The following is a 20,607-nucleotide window of genomic DNA, read 5'->3' as shown; positions in this document are numbered from 1 at the left end:
TTCACTCTCCCAGAAGGATTTCTCAGATGCTGAACCGCCGTCTCTGCTGAAATCTCTCTTATTTCCCAAACCCTCTCCTTACTTCAGGCGTTACATCCATATGGTACTTTTAAACCCAACAAACCCTAAATTTCTTTGCAAACAGAACTATCACCGAAATGTAAAAAGATACAGTTTAAATATGTGCCTAGACTAGAGGTGGTGACACTAGAAGAACTGCAGTTAGCATCATCTCATATGCAAAATTTTAGTATCTAAAAATGATGACCACACACTTTTATAATAGGCTCAGTACTGCCTGTAGGTCTAGCATGGTCTCCAGGGGTGTAATGACCCAGCAGAGAGTGGGAATAATCAGAGTGATTATAACCTAATGTTGAGTCTATGTAACTTTATTCGATCATGTTGCATCTGTACCTGGATTCTGACCATGACTGTAGTGGTAACACACCTTCCACAAGGCAAGATACGCAGCCTAAAAAAAAAGAGCTTTAGGTTTTTGGATTAAGTGGAGAAACGGTTTTGAATGGATCAGCCAAGATAGCAATAACTGTCATGAGGCTTAATGTAGCTTGTGCAGAAAATGTTTCTCAGTTGCTTATGGTGGATTGTCAGATGTAAGAACAGACAAATTGAGCAGATTGTGAAAATAATCCTAGTATAGCTTCCAACAACAGAAGTTAAACTTTTTTGTTGCTAAGAAATGTGAAATTACAAAAAACAGTAACACTGGTTGCTGCAGAACCAACAAAAGCATAAAATATTGTTAGCTGCAATCATTCATTATATATCATCTGATTAAAAGAACTTGCTAAGCAGCATTTTCCAAGACTTGCCCTTAGATAAAATGACACGTTTTGACAGAAAAGGTCTTCTGTATTGACACGTATATAGTGAAACTCTTCGCAAATTGAGAAAACAGTTTTAAAAACTTTGCTGAAAAGAGCATATTTTTCACGCTGTTCACTAGAGACTCAAATGGTATTAAAACACTTCCAAACGTTTTTCATTATCTGAAAGAGGACTAATCAGTTGTTTGTCTGAGTGTTTTCAATATGGTAATGAAGCAATGTTAGGCATTTTGGGGGGGAAAAAAAAACCAAACACCCCCAAAACTAGATTACAACCAAATTATTTGAATTTCAATACTAACCTTATTTGGAGATGCCAATATTAACTTTAGGAGATGCTACTTTCTAAAAATTTAATGAAAAAAGAGAATGAATGATTGCTGCCAGCTAACTGTTGAAATCATATATATTGCATACATCCACAATAGATGAGCATTTAATCTTGAGGGTTATGCATAGCTTTCAATCATTCAGGGGGTTTAATCATCTCTCCAAATGTCAGCATTACCAACCTTTGTCAAACTTCAATTCATGGGAATGATAAGGCATGCACTCACATGACAGTTTATCTCTATACCCTAAAGTTGAAAGATCTTAATGTTTTCCAGCTAATAGAAGTTATTTTTGTCCAGTAGTTAAGAATTGCTCAATTGCAATTTTAAAATTCCTTCAGGATGAGAAAGACAGTGATGAAGGAAAGATGTTTTCAGTGACTGAATACTCCTTATCTTCATCTCATGCTGTGCTAAAAGTTTCACTGCTCAAATTTTAAAGCTGTCTAATCTTTTATGTGCTAAAGCATATAAAATCATGCATTATTAGAAGTACGAATTACAAGAAGAGTTCATTTATTTGGTGTTATATATAACCTTTATCTAAAATGCATTATATGGTTAAAAATTTTTCATCTAGTAATATTCATTAAGCCTCAAACTTTTCTTTCAGAGAACAAAATTGCTTCAACCTGATTGAGATATTTTATCTGGGGAAAAAAGAGTGAATTTTTTACAAAGTCTATAAGGATCAGTGAATGTTTTGATGCTTGACAGTGAATTGGATATGAATCCTGGGTATAAAGGAAGTTCTTTACTGGGAGATCCATTCAAGTGGGTGTACCGGCCTCAGAAGTCTCACATTGGAAAACAGTCACATGTGCTTTCTTCAGAAATGCACGTTTTTCTATTTCTTGTGGAATGCGTTATATTCATTTCACTGTTGCATCTGAGGCATGTATGAATATTTTCTTTGTATACACATAGTTGGAAAGATTGCAGAAATCTATTAAAGGCAAATTCCACTTAAGGTTGAGCTTCCAATTTAAAGTGATTTTAAGTGTAGAAGTAGGAGTTTTATCAATTGATTTTTTTAGGATGTGCTTAAATGTACTAAAATGATGCTTATCAGTTTACCAATAAACTGAAGCTTACCAGAGTTGAATGCCACACTTGAGAGCAGTGGAAATTGCCACCCTGGAGAAAATCAGACGATACTTGAAAGGCAAAACAGCCTTTCCCTGAAATGTCACTTGAAATAATGTTCCTAATTCCTACCCAAAAAGGTGGCCAACCTGCCCAAGAACGATGCTTTCAGGACAGATGATTTGTTCTACAATGAAAACACAGTGCGAGTCTGCACCCATGCTTTTAGTTTAGCCCTAAGACTTGGGGTTTGTTTTTTGTGTTCAAGTGTCACTAAATCTTTCTCCCTGCCCCTCCGCTGCTAGATTAATTATTTTCTGTGCAAGGGCCCTTCTTTCAAAGTCCTCCATTATTCTGTTTTGACCATACTGGGGAACTTATCCAAGTCAACAAAAAGGCAGCCTTTATCACAGAAAGGCTGTTCATGAAGTGGATGGTTTCATACATTACTGGGGGAGAATTGCCTTAACATCGCCTATTCACGCTGATGTGCCAGGTGCATCCACTTACATAGCTCAAAACGCTGCTACCACCATATCCTCCGCTGCCAAGACCATTATGTGCTCTGAGTGATGGAGCAAGAGGCAGGACTTAGATCTTCTCTGTTGGGAGGTGGAGGGAGAGAGGAGGGAGAGAGACCAATCTTTGTGTCTCAAAAAAAAAAAAAAAAATCTGCTGCTTTTAACTCTCTGCGGCTCCGCGACTGCGAGAGCTTCGGAGGAAGACAGGGAGGAAAATAGCATGAGTTTAGAGCAAGACTCTGCTCTGCATCACTGCCCCGAGATACTGTAAAGAGGACAAAGGGAAACTGGGATATAAATAGAGAATGACATTTTCCTTGCATTGTCCACAATGAATACATTTGTACATGAACAAAATCGTTGGAACGAGACAACGTGCATGCCTGATGTTGAAGAAAAGCCTGTTTGTGCTTAGTACATTGGAGACATTGTTCGAAAATAGTTCATCCTTTTGTAAATATTGCCTCGGCATTGGTGCCAGGGTCACTGTTGCTTTGCGCTATCAGCTGAGTAAGTATCAGTCATGCACGTGCTGCTGGGAGAAATTTTAATATGGGCACCAGATTTAAAAGGAGAAAATTATCCTCCTAAGGACTGCCCCGTTCATTTGCAGTTAATACTCCATGCTTTCCTCTTCTTCTTGTTTCTTCCAATCTTACCCTGTTTTCTTGCACCTAGAGGGTGTTTCATACGTGTCACCAGGAAATAAAACTTGCCCCATCGCTCAGGTGGTGCTAGTATGCGTACAGAAAGCAGATGTCCTTTTCAGACAAAAACCCTGGTCGGTGGAAATCTTGCTTTTGTTTTTCATCTGTAGTGATACAGCTACAGCAGGTCCAGGCTACGCTCCCTCCTTGTGCAAAGAGGCTGATGTCAGCTGAGTGGCGCCGAGCTGGAGATCTTGGCTCTTCGGTTTGTTTGCTTGTTTTCTGGAAAGACATTTAGGTGGAAACATTTTCTTTGTTTTTCTCCAGAAGTTTTGAAATCCAGCAAAACAAATACTTGTATCACATGCAAACCAAAATCTATGAAATGAATAAAATATGTTCTGCAGCCAGTGAAAGCCTCCTTGTATCCCTGAGCAGAAGGCAAATCTGATGAACAAGATAGTTTTGTATTCTTCCCCATACCCAGCTTTTTTGGCATGAAATATAGAAAAAAATCAGAGTTCATTAACATACTGAGATAATGGACCACAACTTGTCTTTAAGTATGCTTGTGCAGCTCCACTGTTATTAGTGAGAAAGAACGGGTGCAAATGAGACAGAATTTAAACATCACATGAAAAAAACCTGTTCCTGTGATGCATCACATCAAAACACTTGCGATCCCAACAAATTGTGCAGCCTCCCTTTCGGCAATGGGAAAAAATGGCCTTTCTGGAGCACAGCTCCCGCGACATACTTCAGATCCCTCATTCCAACTGAGATGACCTGGTACTTATTTCTCTTTCAGAAATATAAGGGGAGTTCAGAGAAGAAGAGGTGTGCGCTGTGGATGTTTAAAGATGGGTGAGGTGAATCCAAAATTTTTTGTTAACGGATCTGTATGGACAGCTTTTAGCAGTGGCTATAGACTTGGATGAATACTTAAATGAAATTGAGAGTAATACTAAGAGGAGAATGATTGCTCCAAACAAGGATGTGTCTGTTGGGATTTCCAACAGACTGTGGTTAGTCTGGGAGGCAATTCTTACTGCTAGGCTATTCACTTAAAAAACATTTAACCAATGTGTTGGGTTTGGCAATCCAGGAATCGTGCAAGTGTGGGGGAGTGCAAAAGATGGCAAAGTTAGTCCAGTCCCTGGCTGTGCCAGATGAGACCTGGTTTCAGAGAAGATTATTGGAAATGGAAAGGTTTTAGCTGAATAGTCTTTGAGTGACCCCCAGCAGACGAATCCTGCTTCTAGGTGGCCTTGGCCTCTTCTTAAATCCTGGCTATCCATACCCAGTGGGGCTGGTTTAACTCTACTACAAAATAGAATTTTATATAATTTGAGTCAAATAATATTATCATTTTTCATATTTCCTTGTTGCCCAAAAAGCAAAGTCAACACACTTACATGGGCAACTTATATTAAAATTGCATATATTTTGTCTCATTTTGGATATGTCATGCTGCCCTCATTTTCCTGCCTGATTAGGAATGGGCTTTTATTTCCTGAAAACCTCCTGCTCCAGGAAGGAAATGAATATATTTGTAATCTGAGGATACTGCTCCCCATCAACATAAACCGCAGTCCGAAACTACAGAAATTGCAGAAGCCTCCAGCATTTCACGCTAGCAGGCAAATACAGTTATCCCTATGATACAGACAAATAAATCAGGGGAAAGTGAACTACTGACTTGCCCAAAAAACAGTCAATGGAAGAGCTGAAAATTATACCTTTAAAAATGCTATGATGTTCAGGCAATTTTGAAAACTTTTCTCTGCCCTAAAGAAGGTATAGTTCAAGTTCAAAACAAGATACGGTAGGAGCTACTGTACCAGGCTTATGCAGCATCTGAGGATAACGATGCCACACGTCCTGAAGATTACTATACTCTGCCACTCTCTGCTTTTATCTCTATGGCCATGCCCCAAGGTTAAAGAGTGGCACCCTTCAAATCAGGCCTCCAGATTTTGCAGTTGGCAGTGGGACTTTCATTAAGCTCCCCGACAGAAAGGGGACATCGTGAGTATTTTGCTTTCAGCTTGCATCGCACCCAGTCTGAAGTTAAGTCATGTCGCACTCACCCACCTTCACCTGGCCAAAAGGGCCAGGCACTCGGTCTGCTCCCGCTCGGTGGGACGGGGCTCAGGGGACACGAGCCCTGCCCTGCTGCTGGCCTGCTGGGTGACAGCGGGCAACTTCTCCGAGAGACCTCTGGAAGGAAAAGGACCGTGGCATAGGTAGGCACCACAGGAATCCCGGTTTCTTAGGAGGTCCATATGCTTCAGTTCAACAACTGCTTTTGAGCATTTGTGCTCTGCCTGGGTTTATGGCACAGAAGGTGTGCTCTTCTGGGTATCTGCTGCTCAAATAGACTTGTCGTATTACCACCTTGATTGCAGTTGCTTAACTGATTCCTTTTATTTTTTGCCACATTATAACGATAATAAAGGTTTCACATTCTGCTGTCTCCTAAAAAAAAGTAAAATAATCTATAGGTCAAGGATGAATGTCCAAAGGCTGTAGTAATTAATAAATGGAAAATCTACTCATATTTGATAATAATGATTTACTGGAAATCAGTCCCTCATACGTCGCTTCAGGCTTTCCTGATAAATACCTTATTGCAGTCAATGTTTATGTCTTCTAACTCAGGTCTACCATTCAGGAGCTATTTGGAGTTTGTGAAATATTAGATAATTGTCTGCAAAACTGTTGCACCTATTTTTTTTCCAGAAGCCATGCCATAGCCCCCCTCAGACTAAAACACATGTATGCTTTCACACATGTAAGAATCAACTAACAATGGTAGTAAGTATAGAATTGAAAAAAAAAGGCAGACCACTAAAATACATAATTCAGTCTTTTTTATTATTATTATTACTCAAACCCTTTGTGGTTACACTGCACAAGGTGATAAACGGATTTTTATTTTTTCTTCTAAATTGGTTATGTAGTTTTCTGAAGTAAAATGTTGAGAAGACTGCTCAAAGCTAACGACACTACCCAAACAGTTTTCGTTTGAGCTTTGAACACCTTGGGCCCTCATCTCAGTGTAGATCTCTGCATATTTTCCAGCACTGCAAAGGGGCCAGGATTCCATCCTTCCTGTTTCAATAGTTCAAAAAGAATAAGAAAATCTAGGGGTCAAAGGAAAACAAAATGCTTTTGTAGTAAAATTAGGTTGATTAGAAATGTGAATTTAAATAAGAACTAAAATCCATTTCTGTAGGATACGCTGCTATGATTGGCTTTCATATGTGGTAGAACTCAGCACACTTTTTTAGTAAAATTTGTAAATTTTACTCCAAAAAACTGGAGTAAAAATGTTCCTCCAGCCCAGCAGAAAACAGAAGATCAAAAAGTTGCCATTGTAGAAGTATGGATTGATTACTCAAAGAAATAGAGGACTGAGTAGTCAAGGAGACAGTATACTAAGCCTAAGTAGGTATAGCTTTCTTCTGTAGTTGGGCTCTGCAATAGCTATAGAGCCTTGACCTTGTGCCATATTTCTGGTAAGTAGAAAGGAAGTTCGTCCATATCTTCAAAGGACAGAATGCTAACAAAAACACTGCAATACAATGGAGTTAATTCAAAATACAGTTTTTCTCAGTATTGGGTGGTTTCTTGATAGACCATAAACAGGGAGTTAAATATATTCAAGAGAAAGCACTGCCAACACAGAACATTCTACCTTATGCCTTGGGAGTGATTTAAAGTAAGCAATTTTATTAATAGGATTCTAGCAGTGACCTATACTACAAGGTTTTACCACTGCCTTTAGATGACAATCTGACATCATAAACACAATATATTATTAATTATAATTTGCTTTTATCATCCAGGTGTCCCACTTCAGACCAGGGACCTTTCCTCTAGGAATTGCAAAAATTCATTAGAAATGTGTCTGGAGAGATTAAAATGAGTATCTGGCTACATCTTGGCCTTGATTGCAAAAGAGCACACTGTCAAGCATCTTAATAACATATTTACTGATGTTCAATTAGATGCTAGAGGACAAAATTGACCACCACGCTCAAAAATATTTGCTGCTGCCTTACAGTGGTGAAAAGTGTTACCATCCATTATGCATATGGCAGACCCGTTGGCTGAACACCAGTTCCCGCAATCACTCTCCATGCCTTGCAGAGGAGCTGGTAAGTGCATCCAGCCCTGCTTCCTCCTCACCTTCAGTTTTCCACACGTACCTGAGCAGCACGGACGGGAAATGCCGTGGGAGACGGAAAACAAAAGCCCTTCCAAAAAAATCCCCCCTCCCTGCGCATCTTTGGTTAACGAATGCAACACTTTTTAACCAGTTCCCACAAGACACGCTCCATCTTGTCCTGAACAGCTTTATGCATGTGCTTATGTTTCACATTTCCTGAGCACAAGTGACCCGAATCACGAACGATGCCGCAGATGCGATTTGGTCGGGAAAGCAGATACTGGAAATCCCGCATAGGCACTTGCTATACCCTACACCTGCATTTGCTTCTTTTCCAGCTGCATCACTCCAGTGCCCCACGGGGTCATCCCACGACCTTTGCAGACCCTCATGTCTGTCTCGGAGAGTCTAACTTGTAAGCTCCCATCTGTAGTTGAAACTCCTACTAGTTCCTTAGCGTGCAGACATGGGTTTTAATTACATTTTTACCCGCTTTTATTAACGGAGTGGACACAGCCGTTCACTGTAACAACGTAGTCCTCTTCCGTACCGAGAGCGACTCCCAGCTCTTGCCTTGTTAGCAGATTTCACCAGTAGAGTTGATACATGGGTTGCCTCATTGGTACAGGGTCATTAATGAGCATCTTAAATAACCCCCATTTCTGAGGTACTCCCAGTTGCCTCATATAGAAAACCATGCCAACAGTCTGCCGTCACATCTCTTTTGCCCAGTGTTTTGTGTGTTACAACCCTGGCCACAATGCGCTCTCCTGCTTACTAATGATTTTTAGCGTGGCATTGTAACAACTGCTTTACCATTATTAATAGATTTGATCTAGAAGGATAAAAGAGAAGAAGAGAGGTGCAAATAAGGGTCGAAGTATAATCAGCCAATTCTACATACTCACCTTCATCACTCCTTGGTATGTTTCCAGCAGTGCCACGGCTACCCTCTTATGCTGTTTCTTTTCCTCTTGGCCTTTCTGAAGGTGGGGGAGAGGCCTGTGAAGCAAACTGTTGTCTTCTTTTAGTACAGTGGGTTTTGTTTGTTTGTCTGATATTGGCTTTCTAGCTTTGATTTTGCAATGTTTTTTAAACACACGTTGCTATGCATTTATGTTAAAGGCAGCCAGGCCAAAGAAACATGTGCAAGGCTTGGAAAGTGGAAGAAAAGTTTTACAGAGCACCATAATCATGGTGGGGTTTTTTTATTTTGTTCCCTGTCCCTTTCTTTGTAATTCCTAACACTTTGCTTGCTTTTTGATCCGCTGCCAAGCAGCACATTGATGTTTTCGTGGAAGCATCTATTACAGCCCCACGACGCTGCTCCGGAAGGGTAACAGCCAGCTGAGACCCCCTCATTTCCCCTTGTGTGTCACAGTGCAGTTATCTACACCGAGGTTCATCTGCTGTTTTGTTCCTCAGTCACTCAGCTTCACGGTGTTTTCCCTCGTCCTGTCTTTGTGTTGACAGTAATCTCTGCAACTTTTGTTCATGCTCCTTCCCAGAACATTTCTGAGCACGCTGTATAATGCCAGTGGAGGGGCTCTGCTCTTTGTCTCCCATCACCATGAAAAGTGAGCGTTCATTTCTGTCCTTTGCTTTCTCTCTTTTCATGTGTTATTTGTCCACGTGAGAAGCTGCCTCTTTGCCCATGCAGCTTAATTTCTTTGAGAGCCTTTGGTAAAAGATGTCTGTCGTAGTTTAACCCCAGTCAGCAACTAAGCACCACGCAGCTGCTCGCTCACTCCTCTCCCCCCCAGCAGGATGGGGGAGAGAATCGGAAAAAAAAGTAAAACACGTAGGTTGAGATAAAGACAGTTTAATAGGACAGACAAGGAAGAAAATAATAATGATAATGATAATAATAATAATAATAAAAGAATTAAAATATACAAAACAAGTGATGCACAATGCAGTTGCTCACCACCCGCTGACTGATGCCCAGGTAGTTCCTGAGCAGCGATCCCTCCCAGGCCCACTCCCCCCAGTTTATATACTGGGCATGACATCACATGGTATGGAATACCCCTTTGGCCAGTTTGGGTCAGCTGCCCTGGCTGTGTCCCCTCCCAACTTCTTGTGCCCCTCCAGCCTTCTTGCTGCCTGGGCATGAGAAGCTGAAAAATCCTTGACTTAGTGTAAATGCTACTTAGCAACAACTGAAAACATCAGTGCGTTATCAACATTCTTCTCATACTGAACCCAAAACACAGCACTATACCAGCCACTAGAAAGAAAATTAACTCTATCCCAGCCGAGAGCAGGACAATGCCAAATGTCTTTTTTAAATTGTTTGTAGGGGTGTCGACCAGACCTCCTCTCCCTGTACAGGGGGACTTGCAAGGCATCGCTTCCCTTCACAAAAGCTGCCTGTTTCATTCCCTAAGTCACACTTACTTACCCATTTGTTCACTAATTCTTTTCTTTAACTAGTTCACCTGGCTTGGTCATCAGGCCTAATGGTCTGTAGTTACCTGTATCTTTCTCTAGAGCCATTGCTAAAATGTAGTGCCATGTGAGCCAGTGAGCTTTTCCTTGAACTCATTTTTTGATACAGTTAATAGCATTTTTACATATATAGCCTGCCAGATAGAAGTTCTTTTCTGTTTTCTTCATTTGGGTGTAACCTCAGGTTTTTAAAGGATGCCTTTTAATGTATAGCAACCTTAACCAAGTTGTTTAGCTATGTTCACTTTCTTCTTAAGACTTTATGAAACCTCCAAGATATGACCAGCCCTTGGCTGGACTAGAAGTGAAGTGTGAAAGTCTTGGAGCAGTAAACTGCAGGATTTAGAGGCTCTTATGTCTATGGTCTTCTCAGCTACATGCTAAAGACTCCAAGAAAATCCATGTTTAACCACCATCTCTGTGAGTGACCTTCTCCATGAATCCTTTAGATGGAGATTAAATAGCAAAAAAAATTAGTTTCATTCTGGCTTTCTTAATTTCTAGGTGGGAAAATTTGTACAGATTGGTCCTTGAATCCAAGTAGAAGAGCAGCCACCTCAAATAGGATTTCAGAATTAATCAGAGTTTAAAAAGGGAAAAATTGGGACCGCCCACCAAGAACTTGGATGCAAAGAAGCATATGATAAAATTGGATAAATAGAAAATAAGAAAAACGCTACAAAGCTTTCCTAAGAATACGTTATGGCACACTAGCTGGACATTTAAAAAAAACACCAAACCCTACTTTTCTACATCAAGGAAATGAGTTGACCTAATCTGACTGCATTTCAGGAAAACATTTGTTAGTATGCTGCTTGGAAAAAAAACCCCAAAACCTAAGGAAGACAGCAATTACTAAATTAACTCTTAATTTGAATAAAAGCTTGCTAAGTAGTTTTGAAAGGGAAGTCTCAGGCTAGAGGAAAGTTGATAGTGGACATCCTTAAAGAACGATCCCAGACAGATCTTGCTAATTATTTTCACTGACTACCTTAACCTAGGAAAGATCAGCCGATGACAAGCTGGGGTACTGTTTGCACAAAGAGGGGCTGCAATATCGTATAACAAAGGGCACAAAAGTAATTTTACATGCTGGGCTTGACTCAATATCCTGGAACTCGGCATACACCAAACCTAGCAAAAGTTCTTCAGTATGGTATTTTCGCTATAAAGATAAACCACAGTGGTCAAGTTTCTTAGTGGTCCCACAAGCACAGAAGTAAAATATATCAAATAAAATTGCTATATAAAAATGCCACAATAGAAATTTCATAGAGCAAGTTCCAAGGGAAGACAAAGAGAAGAAAGAAAAATAGATTTTTGCTTGTTTAATTAGAGATAGTCATAATGTTACTTAACTTCCAGAAACACAACCACTGAAACCCTCCAGATTCTTCTATAAAAAAAATAATTCTTATTTTTCCATGTTATTCAAGAGTGCCACACAACTCTTGTACATCCTGCTCTCCCTTCAATCTCACAGGCATAACTTGTGAACTGGAGATTAACCTACAGATCAATAGAAACAATATAATGTGACACTAAGTCCATCTCTTCTGTTGATCCTGGAAAAATACTTCAGAATTTTGTCTCTTGCGCCCAGAACTGTCAAATGAAGCCAGTGCATGACACCGAGTCAGACGTACTGTACAACTTTCTGAAGGCTTACCTGAAATAACACACTACGATGTGCCTGAGGTAACGTAATACTAGAGACAACTCTGTTTCATGAGCCAAGCTAGCTCACCTGTAAAGCCCTGCGCCGTATCATGTGCATGTGCCACCTCACGTCCGTAGTCGTGCAAAGCGTAAAGATTCCTGAACAAATCTGGACACGCCAGAAAATTCACAGGAAGCCTGTAGTTTGGAAGAAACTGATGACACCCTTCTTACAAAAAAGCCTTTTGACACTCTTGTCATGCAATACCAGTACAATAGTGCAAAGGTCAAGGTCATAAACTAGGAATGAGTAAGAAGAAATTTTGCTATCAGCATCCATAAAAAAGGTAAGTTGGATGTTTTGGTCAGTCCTCGTGGCCTGTGAGATGTTGATAGCAGGCAGTTCTGAATATAAAAATTTTAAAAAATCAAAATATTAGTTGCTGTATATCTAGCAGGGATAGGAAAGTATTAATGCCACCACGAGAGGCCCTGGCAACATCTTATCTCGATGTGTCTACTTCTAACCCTGCGTGTTAAAAGAGATTTACTGAAAGTGGAAAAGGCATAAAGGAAGGTTAGAAGAATGGTCAGGGAAAAGCACCCTCCTCTACGACAGGTATGGCATGGCTGTTTTGGCTGAACTGAGGCTGAGCAGGTTTTGGCAGTAACCTAAGAAAGCTCAAGGGGTGACAGATTGGAAGCGACTTTATACCAGGAGAGAGAAGTGTTCTTTAAACAGAAGTCAAAGACCTCGCAGAACACGAGAGGTTCAGCTGCTCATGATACACATTATCTGAAATCTTCAACTATTCAGAGGAATGGAAAACGAGGAGCAACCTCATGATAAGGGTAGCTTCAAGATGGAGTCTGGTACCTCTGCGATTAAGTTGAACAGTGCAACATGGCTGCCTGCAATAGCTGGGATCAGGCCTGACGGCTGCGGAGGTCTTCTCCAGTCTTGCCTACGTCAAGGTCAGAGCTGACTACGAAAGCTCTGATTTTCAAAATGCGTATCAAATTTACACACCAGCCAGTTTATCACCACCTGCTATCTTGTATTCAATAGTGTTACACAAGAGTGTAAATTAACATGGAGTGCAATCCTCCTAATTATTACAGTTGGGGAACAAATGGGGCTGTGCATATGCAAGTATCTAATTAGTCACATCATGGTTGCATGTGTGTGGAAATACCCTGTTTGACTATGAAATCGTACTGCCTGCTTTGGCTTATACAATGATGTGTGTTGCTGCGACTCTTGCATAAGGAGAATTAGGCCTTCTGTTTTAATAATACTGCACCATTCCGCTCAATTCTGAGCCCTTAATCTTGCATCACAGTAAAACACTGTAGTAGCAACATATAATTGTATATTTTTCCAATTTTCCATTTTGTAAAATGCTAGTTCCTGACCTCTGCTAAATGTGTACAGTGGCCTACCTTGACACAATATTAGATTAATCTTAACTGAAGAGAGTCCCAGTGTAGCTGTAATAGTAAAAAGAGTATGACTTTACCTACTCATGAATTTCAGTTTTCGGTCTTCTTTTCTCAGAAGAGCGCTACCATTTTAGTATGTCACTTGTGTAGTTTCACAAATTCTGTTTGTTTTAGACTGAGATGATCTGGCCTTATTAGCTCCTTCTAACCCCTCCACTTTTGGTGGGGTCCCAAGCGCCTCCTTAGCAGTATTGCAGAAGGAAATCCCCATAAACCGCATAAAGCCCTAACAAAGCTGAGGGCAAAACTGAGCAGATCTCTGCTCTCGCAGGCAGTGTCAATGGCAGCTCCGGAAAGAGAAGGAGAACCACAGCCCACAGGTTTTGCTCGCTCTCCACGTCTGAAAGGACACCTTCACCCAGAGCACCTTTTCTGTATTTGCTCAATGTTTAAGGCAGCTTATTGCTGGGATTTCCAGGGCAGAGTGTCGTCACTGTGGCACTTCTGTAATTTACAGATAATGGGCGACGAAACAGAAATGTAGTTTGGAGCATTGGGCATGGTATGGGGTCGTGTTCTCTAAGGCTGGTGAGATACTTGCCTTTCTGCTCAATTTGTAGGGGCACCTGCTCGTTTTTGAATTATCACTACTTCATTTAGATGAGCATCAGCAATGGAGAGATAAAAAATTGTTTGTGTGGTTTTAAAATTACCTCGATCTTTTCTCCAGAATATAATTCCTTTTGCTTACATATAACAATTCAGATTCCTCCTAATTAATTCTAGGGTTAATTTTACCTCCTTCCCCCTCTCTCAACACACATTCATGTATATACTTACGTACATGCATATACGCATACCCCACCAAAATTATTTCAGCATAAGTATGAATACCATGAACCAAAAGTTTGGCATCCCTACTACAGTGAAAGTTGACTGCCACCTATGGGTAAGAGTTCATGTTAACATATTTAGATAAAATTTTAATATTATTCTTTGTAATTAATTCAATTTGTAATTATCTAGCAGGACGGAGTTTTGATTCATTTGCTATACATTTTGTCAACAATAATCACTGCTCACCCTCTGAAAGCTGGGTATTAAAACCAACTCCCTTACGAAGGAGCATCAGCTTTACGACGAGTAAAAAAAATGGGGTACGACATTCTTATTTTTCTTTTTGAATAAGAAATACACAGAAGTTCCCTAATTCCCCATGCAAAGAAAGAAGACTCACTGTTACACAGCTAGGTACATCATATTAGATAATGCTGTATTTAATGATCACTATAATTTTAAAGTTTAGCCACCTCAAGGTTTTAATATTTTGCTTACTGCTTTCTTTTACTAAATACATATGAATAGCTTAGCTATGCAGTCTAATGAAAATGTGTATATAAGCAGTATGTCATAGTAATTTTCTATTCAAAATTTTTCATTTTTCAGAGTAAAATGAAAGCTAAGTGGGGGAAGGGAGGCAGTAGAAAAAATGTATGGCTTGATTATGTAAGCCTCGATTTTTCTGATAGTCTATGTAGCATTTACTTAGAAAACTCAAAAGGAAGTACAGACTGAAAAGCCAAACTTATTGTATCAAAAATATTTTTTCCAATTCAGCTTTCAGGTACTTAAACGCAAACAGGCTGACAATTCTGTATATCTGACTACCAAAGAGAAAAACGCTAGATTACAGATGCTATAACGTAGTAAGCTGCATTTAAAATGGACATCACTATCTATTTCTCAGAAGTACCATAGGTGAAAATAGCTGGTAGTCTAGCAAATTAATGCATATATTTCAGTTTGGGAAAAAAATCATTTTGCTCCAGTAAACAGAAGCCAATCGTAGCCATTCCATTTCCCCCTTTCAGGGCAGGGGAATAGTATTTCTGAAGGAAGAGAGACAGAAAGGAACTTACAAAAGGGAAAATTATATTAAAAGAGATTGCAACTAATACAAACTAAGAATGAGTCTGATACTCATTTTTAAAAATCTCCCTTTTAAAGTAATCTTAGTCCTGGGCCTTCTCATTTATATTCTACTTTAATAAATATGATAATCAGCCTATCTAAAAAAACCGAAATAAATATTACACTAGTGCTTACCTCGTGCATTTTCACTAAGTGTTATTACTAAAATTCTGTTACAAACTTATGAAATACGGTAAAAGCAGTCAGTAAATGCCACTTAAGTATCGGAGGTTATCGTACGAACATTTCACACTTGCTCTCCAACAGCATCGGTACCCTTTATAATCTACGTAATTCAAATGTTTATGGTAAAATCTTTGTGCTTCATAGACAAAAGCATCTTGTAGCTAACATAACTCTGCTCCACAGTAATATATTTGTGATGCATTTTCCTGCTGACTTCTGAACTGACATATTTTAGACACTGCAAAAATAGCATTCTCCAATTTTGTTTCTTGCATCCACTTTGGCTACCGAATCAAGCTGTCAACTGTCCAGTAACATTTCCCTGTATTTTCAAACCACAGTTTAAACTTAACCCACTTAGTCTCCTTGGATGGAAACTTGATATCAGACAGAAATTACTCCTTATCATGTTTGATGAATCCAGCTTTAAACAAAATACCAGAACTGCATGAACATCTGTGACAAATGACTTGTCTCAGCCGTTCTGCTCTTTCTTATTTAATCTCCCAGTGGAGTACAATTTAGTAAGTATACTATTTTATAGTGCAGACCTCCTCCCACCAACCTACTGCTTGCAAAAGGAATAAAAAAAATATTTTCCATGTGTCGTACCAAACCCTGAACATAATATAGTTGAACCTTTTAAAATAATTGAGTAGGAAAAGGGAAATAAACAAATAAGCTAGTACGCCAAATTTACAAGAGCAACAAAAAGGTAACAAAAATGTAAAAATGCAATAGAGGATTGGTAAACTAATACATCTATTAGTAGAATATGAAACAAACCCCTCCTTTCCTGGTGACACATCACTGAGTTACTACACGTATGCTTCTACAAGTATAAACTGAGAGCAAAATTTTTCTTTATATAGCCAGTATTACAAATTTTGAGATATTCCTATTTCAGTATCTTTAAAACTGAGGCCTTGTTAAAGGACAGAGTTCTTGGAAAGATCTCCATGATATTGGAAAACCCAGACAGGTTTCTCCTGATTTTTTTCCACCAATGATCTCTACGTTTGACAGAGGAAAAAAAACCCACCACAAATCAGGCAGTGCACCTAATTCTCTGAAGTGCTTGTTGTTAATTTTATGCCTTTACGAAAAGACAAGGAAAATTCCATTTCCCAAGTAAAGAAATACAGAACATCATAACATCATAGCTTTAAAAAATGGTTCTTTCTGTTCTATATAGATGTCTCATCAATTTCACTTGAATGCTGCTTATACTGTATAACATAGATTTTACTTTCAATAATAGTACTTAATGCCTATATGGATTTTTTGTTATCTAACAGCTCTGCTACATTGGTTGTGGATTTTTTACTATGCTACGTGTTTTTTCAGTACTTAGTTATATGCCTGCATTTTCTAACAGACATTCAAAATATTACTGCATTCTGCTCTGTTCCACTGTGCTTTGACACCGGACAAGTGCATTCAGATACTCATAATATGCTTATAGATGCAACTAAAGAAAAAAAGAGATTACCTTGTGATGTACTGGAATGAATGGGACTTTCTTCTAATGGGGAAAAAACTGTTTGTTCATAATAATTTAGTTTATAGTTGAGAAAGGGAGCAACGCACCTGGAACTGACTCGTAAATTCCAGAAATGGAAGGAGCTTTACAAAAAGTCTGCCGTTACCTTGTTTTTTAAGTAACCATGCAGAGCTGACAGCTATTAACAGTAGCAAGGACTTGCATAACAAGGAGTTGAAGGAAGGCTTAGTACTATCTATGCTGGAGTGATTTAAAGAGAATGAAGGCACGTATTTCTTTATGATGCATTATGTAACACCACAGACAGCTATCTGAGGCATTCAAAAAAATAGGGGACCCACATTTGATCTTATACTTGTTATTTATCACACAAATATTTTATAGTGCTTATAGCTTAAGGCTTATGAAACACCTAACTTAGGAATGTTACCTGGTACAAATGAGCGTGAAATGTTTTAGATGACATATTTTATGTTTTGCAGATCTTTAGGAAAATATAATAGGTCATATAATTCATTTTCTTCAAACTTCTGCAATACACGCAATCTCAGACAAAATAAAATTGTCAAAATCAGTGATAGCTGGACCTTCTGGTTCACATTAGTGTGAAGAGAAAACTGCTGTTGAGCTGACACATTGATAGACTACGAGTTCTGCTGAAGAATAGCTAAAAATGGTGATTCAATCTTGTCGCTACAATGTAAGAAGAATAACAGAAGTGGAGATGTTACTCATGATATCATATCTTTCATCAAAACCCTAAAGGGTTCTGGTGCATCGAACACATTCTCTTCCTGAGAGCTTCTGGCTCTAAAAAATACCAGTGTAAGTAAATGAAACTAAATTGGCCTATTAAAAAAACAGGATGAGTTTGTGCCGTAAATTTATTTAAACATGAAAATAAAGATCGGATTGTAAAAAGACTATCTTTTAAGGGTTTTTTTCCTCCTCTTTTTTTTTTTTTTTTTCCAATAGAGATGCTAGTCTTGCAATGATGAAATAGAGAGCTAGGAGGATTATGAAACACAAGTAGCATGAAGGGCAAATCTGACCGAAAGAGAGGGAGAATATTATTCCAATTATTTAAAACTTAGCTGGGTTAGTTCCTTAACTAACTTAATAGAGCTACCCTGAAATCAATAAGGTGATACAGATTCACCCAAGATGTATCTAGCATGTAAGATAATGCAGACCATCATCTTCTGTTAGGATAGTAAACAAAACACATGTGCAGAGTCATCTTTTCTAAATAGCTCCTTAATCTTTAGATACACAAAAGAGAACTTTTAAAAGAGGCACCTTAAGTACTTCTGCTATTCTACCCCTGGTCCTCCGCTGATCTGAACCTTGCATGGTCATTTATGCTGAAGTGAAATCAGATTTAAACACTGACATCAGTCCCTCGGTGCTTCGTACTTCCCTGTGCTGCTGCAAATCACCACGGAAGGCTCAAGATGGAGGGAAAAGGGCCTTGGTGGTGGCTTGTGCCTTCCTCCCACGGACATCACCGAATGCTCCCGGTGCTTCCTTCCGATTCATGCAAGGAGTTCTGCAACAACAGAAGGGAAACAAGGCTTCACAGTCCTCATCCTTCACTGAGGGATAACAGGTAAGGAGAAGGAGGAAAGAGAAATGGGGGTGGGGAGTGGGGTGGGGGGTTCTTATTACAGGCTCCCCTCTCCCAAAGGGAAAGAAACCTTGACACAAACTTTATCACATCACAAAGACATACACAGGCAGGCACCTCAGATTTCTGAAAACATAGCAGTTTTATTTCAGGGAATGATAAAGTACTCTTTTATTTTTGCTTTTACCAGGGCCTCTATAGTAAGTATTTGCAGCTTCTCCTACAATAATTAATGTTTCACATTGCACAGCAATTTTTTATCTATCTTCAAAAAAATAATCTCCCCAGCAAAACTGTGACTTAAGTTTTGTTCTTAATTTGAGGATGAATGGGGAAGAGGGGAAGAAAAGCAGCAAGGCAGAAAGTTCATCGCCTTGCTCTAAAACGTAGGCAGAGCCAGAAACCGAGATTAAATCCAAGAAATGTCTCAACCCCGTTCTGTGTTTTGCCTACAGTTCTTACACGCACATTTGCCTTTTGAGTATGCACACCGACATCTTTAGGATATTCAGGCAACGTATTAACACATTGTGGGTAAGGAGAAGAAACAAATCAGAAATATTTGGAGGGTGTGAGGCAGTAAACAGTAACCATGTAGAAACGTTTCAAGCAATGCTATTAGGGCTTGATGGCAAAGTAGATTTATACATTCTCCTTTCAGGCTCATAAGCTTGGTAACAAGTGAAACGAGTTAAATTTCAGAGTTTGGAACGTAATTGATTTTTGTTTGTTCCACGATGCTACCTACGCAGCTCTTAAACGCAAGAGCTCTCACCGACGAAAAGTCTGGTTTCAGGACAGGCCCCGCAGCGAGAGGCTGCGGCATGGCAGGGAGAGACCCAGGCAATTCTGGCGGGGCAGCGCCTGGCGATGCACGACCCAGCAGGTACCCAACCCGCCTTACGTAAGGATTTCATTTTCCTCAAGACTACGTCTCGCCGCGCCGCACAAGGCGAATGAGAAGAGGCTATTGCATCTCCCCGTGCAGCGCCAGGCCCAATATCCGCATCCTCCTATTTTTTTTATTATTATTTTTTTTTTCTCCAAACAGCACATCTACACAGTGGCGTTTACCTATTCGCTCGAGCCGTGGCTGCCATGCCACCTATCTGGGCGGCCGGCTGCAGAGCCTACGTTCACCGGAGCGTTGCCGAAGAGGAGACCCCCCCGTCCCTCTTCGGCGCCGGGCGCGCTGCGGGCCGGCTCCGGGCGAGCAGCTCTCCCTCGGCGGCGGCGGCGGCGGCGGCTCCGGCTCCGCTCTGCGGCCAGCGGCGGGCAGCGTCCATTGCAGCTCGGCGGGGAGCCTCCCCGCCCGGTGCAAACATCCACGGGCTCCGGCAGCCTGCGGGGGTACCCAGCCCCTCTCCTAACACCGCTGCCAGGTGCGGTTATTTCTCATCCCGTCCTCTTCCCACAAATCCGCCGCCTAAGCCCCAGCAGCCTGGCTAGCCCCCGAGTCACCGCTGATAGATGCATCTCTCCCTCTCTTCCTAAGCCTTCCCCGAGGAAGCAGGGCGGCGGAGCTGCTCTCCGCCCGACGCTCGTCCTGCGTCTCACCGCCCCCAGGACGCCACGGCCGGAGCCCTTAAAACAAAGGCGAAAACTGCCCCTTTCCACGCTCCCTTCCCTCCCCGCGCCGGCACCGCCGCGTTAGGCGCCTGGCTACAGGAGCTCGCCTAGCAGGGGTAAGAGACAAGATGGGGGGGGTAAGGAAAGAAAGCCCACGCACCCAGCCCCACGGCTGATCCCCGTCCCTGGACGGCGGCGGGGCGCAGCCCAGCGCACCTGACAGCCCGCCGCGCCGCTCTGCGCCGCGCTGTATTTCCCTCCCTTAGCGACAGGGGAGGCGCGCGGCGGCGGCGGCCCCGCCATTGGTGGAGGGGAGCGGCGCGGCGCGGCCATAGGCCGGCGCCGCCGCCAATGGGGCGCGCTGTATCCGGGCGGCAGGGGGCTGTGGAGCTATTTAAATCCAGCTCGGTGACGTCAGCGGGGGCGGCGGTGAGGCGGGGGGGCGGCGGTGAGGCGGGGGGGCGGCGGTGAGGCGGGGGGGCGGCGGTGAGGCGGGGGGGCGGCGGTGAGGCGGGGGGGCGGCGGTGAGGCGGGCGGGCGGCGGTGAGGCGGGCGGGCGGCGGTGAGGCGGGCGGGCGGCGGTGAG

At 41.3% G+C, this 20,607-nt stretch overlaps 1 long non-coding RNA gene across 2 annotated transcripts; it reads right to left on the bottom strand.

The window, feature by feature from the left end:
• Positions 1-371: 371 nt before the first annotated feature.
• On the bottom strand, positions 372-19,813 carry LOC128139244 (uncharacterized). 2 transcript variants are annotated; one of them, XR_008234287.1, is made up of 4 exons: positions 19,527-19,813; positions 8,520-18,374; positions 5,177-5,915; positions 372-3,719 (listed from the first exon to the last, which is right to left on the bottom strand). It is a non-coding gene; the product is annotated as an uncharacterized LOC128139244 (long non-coding RNA). The 2 variants fall into 2 exon arrangements; XR_008234286.1 differs by having other exon boundaries at positions 5,532-5,915.
• Positions 19,814-20,607: the final 794 nt, after the last annotated feature.

Source organism: Harpia harpyja, chromosome 3 (genome assembly GCF_026419915.1).
Source record: "Harpia harpyja isolate bHarHar1 chromosome 3, bHarHar1 primary haplotype, whole genome shotgun sequence".
Taxonomy (NCBI): Eukaryota; Metazoa; Chordata; class Aves; order Accipitriformes; family Accipitridae; genus Harpia; species Harpia harpyja.
The sequence above is the reverse complement of the archived record's forward strand: the minus strand, read 5'-3'. Positions and strand labels throughout refer to the sequence as shown.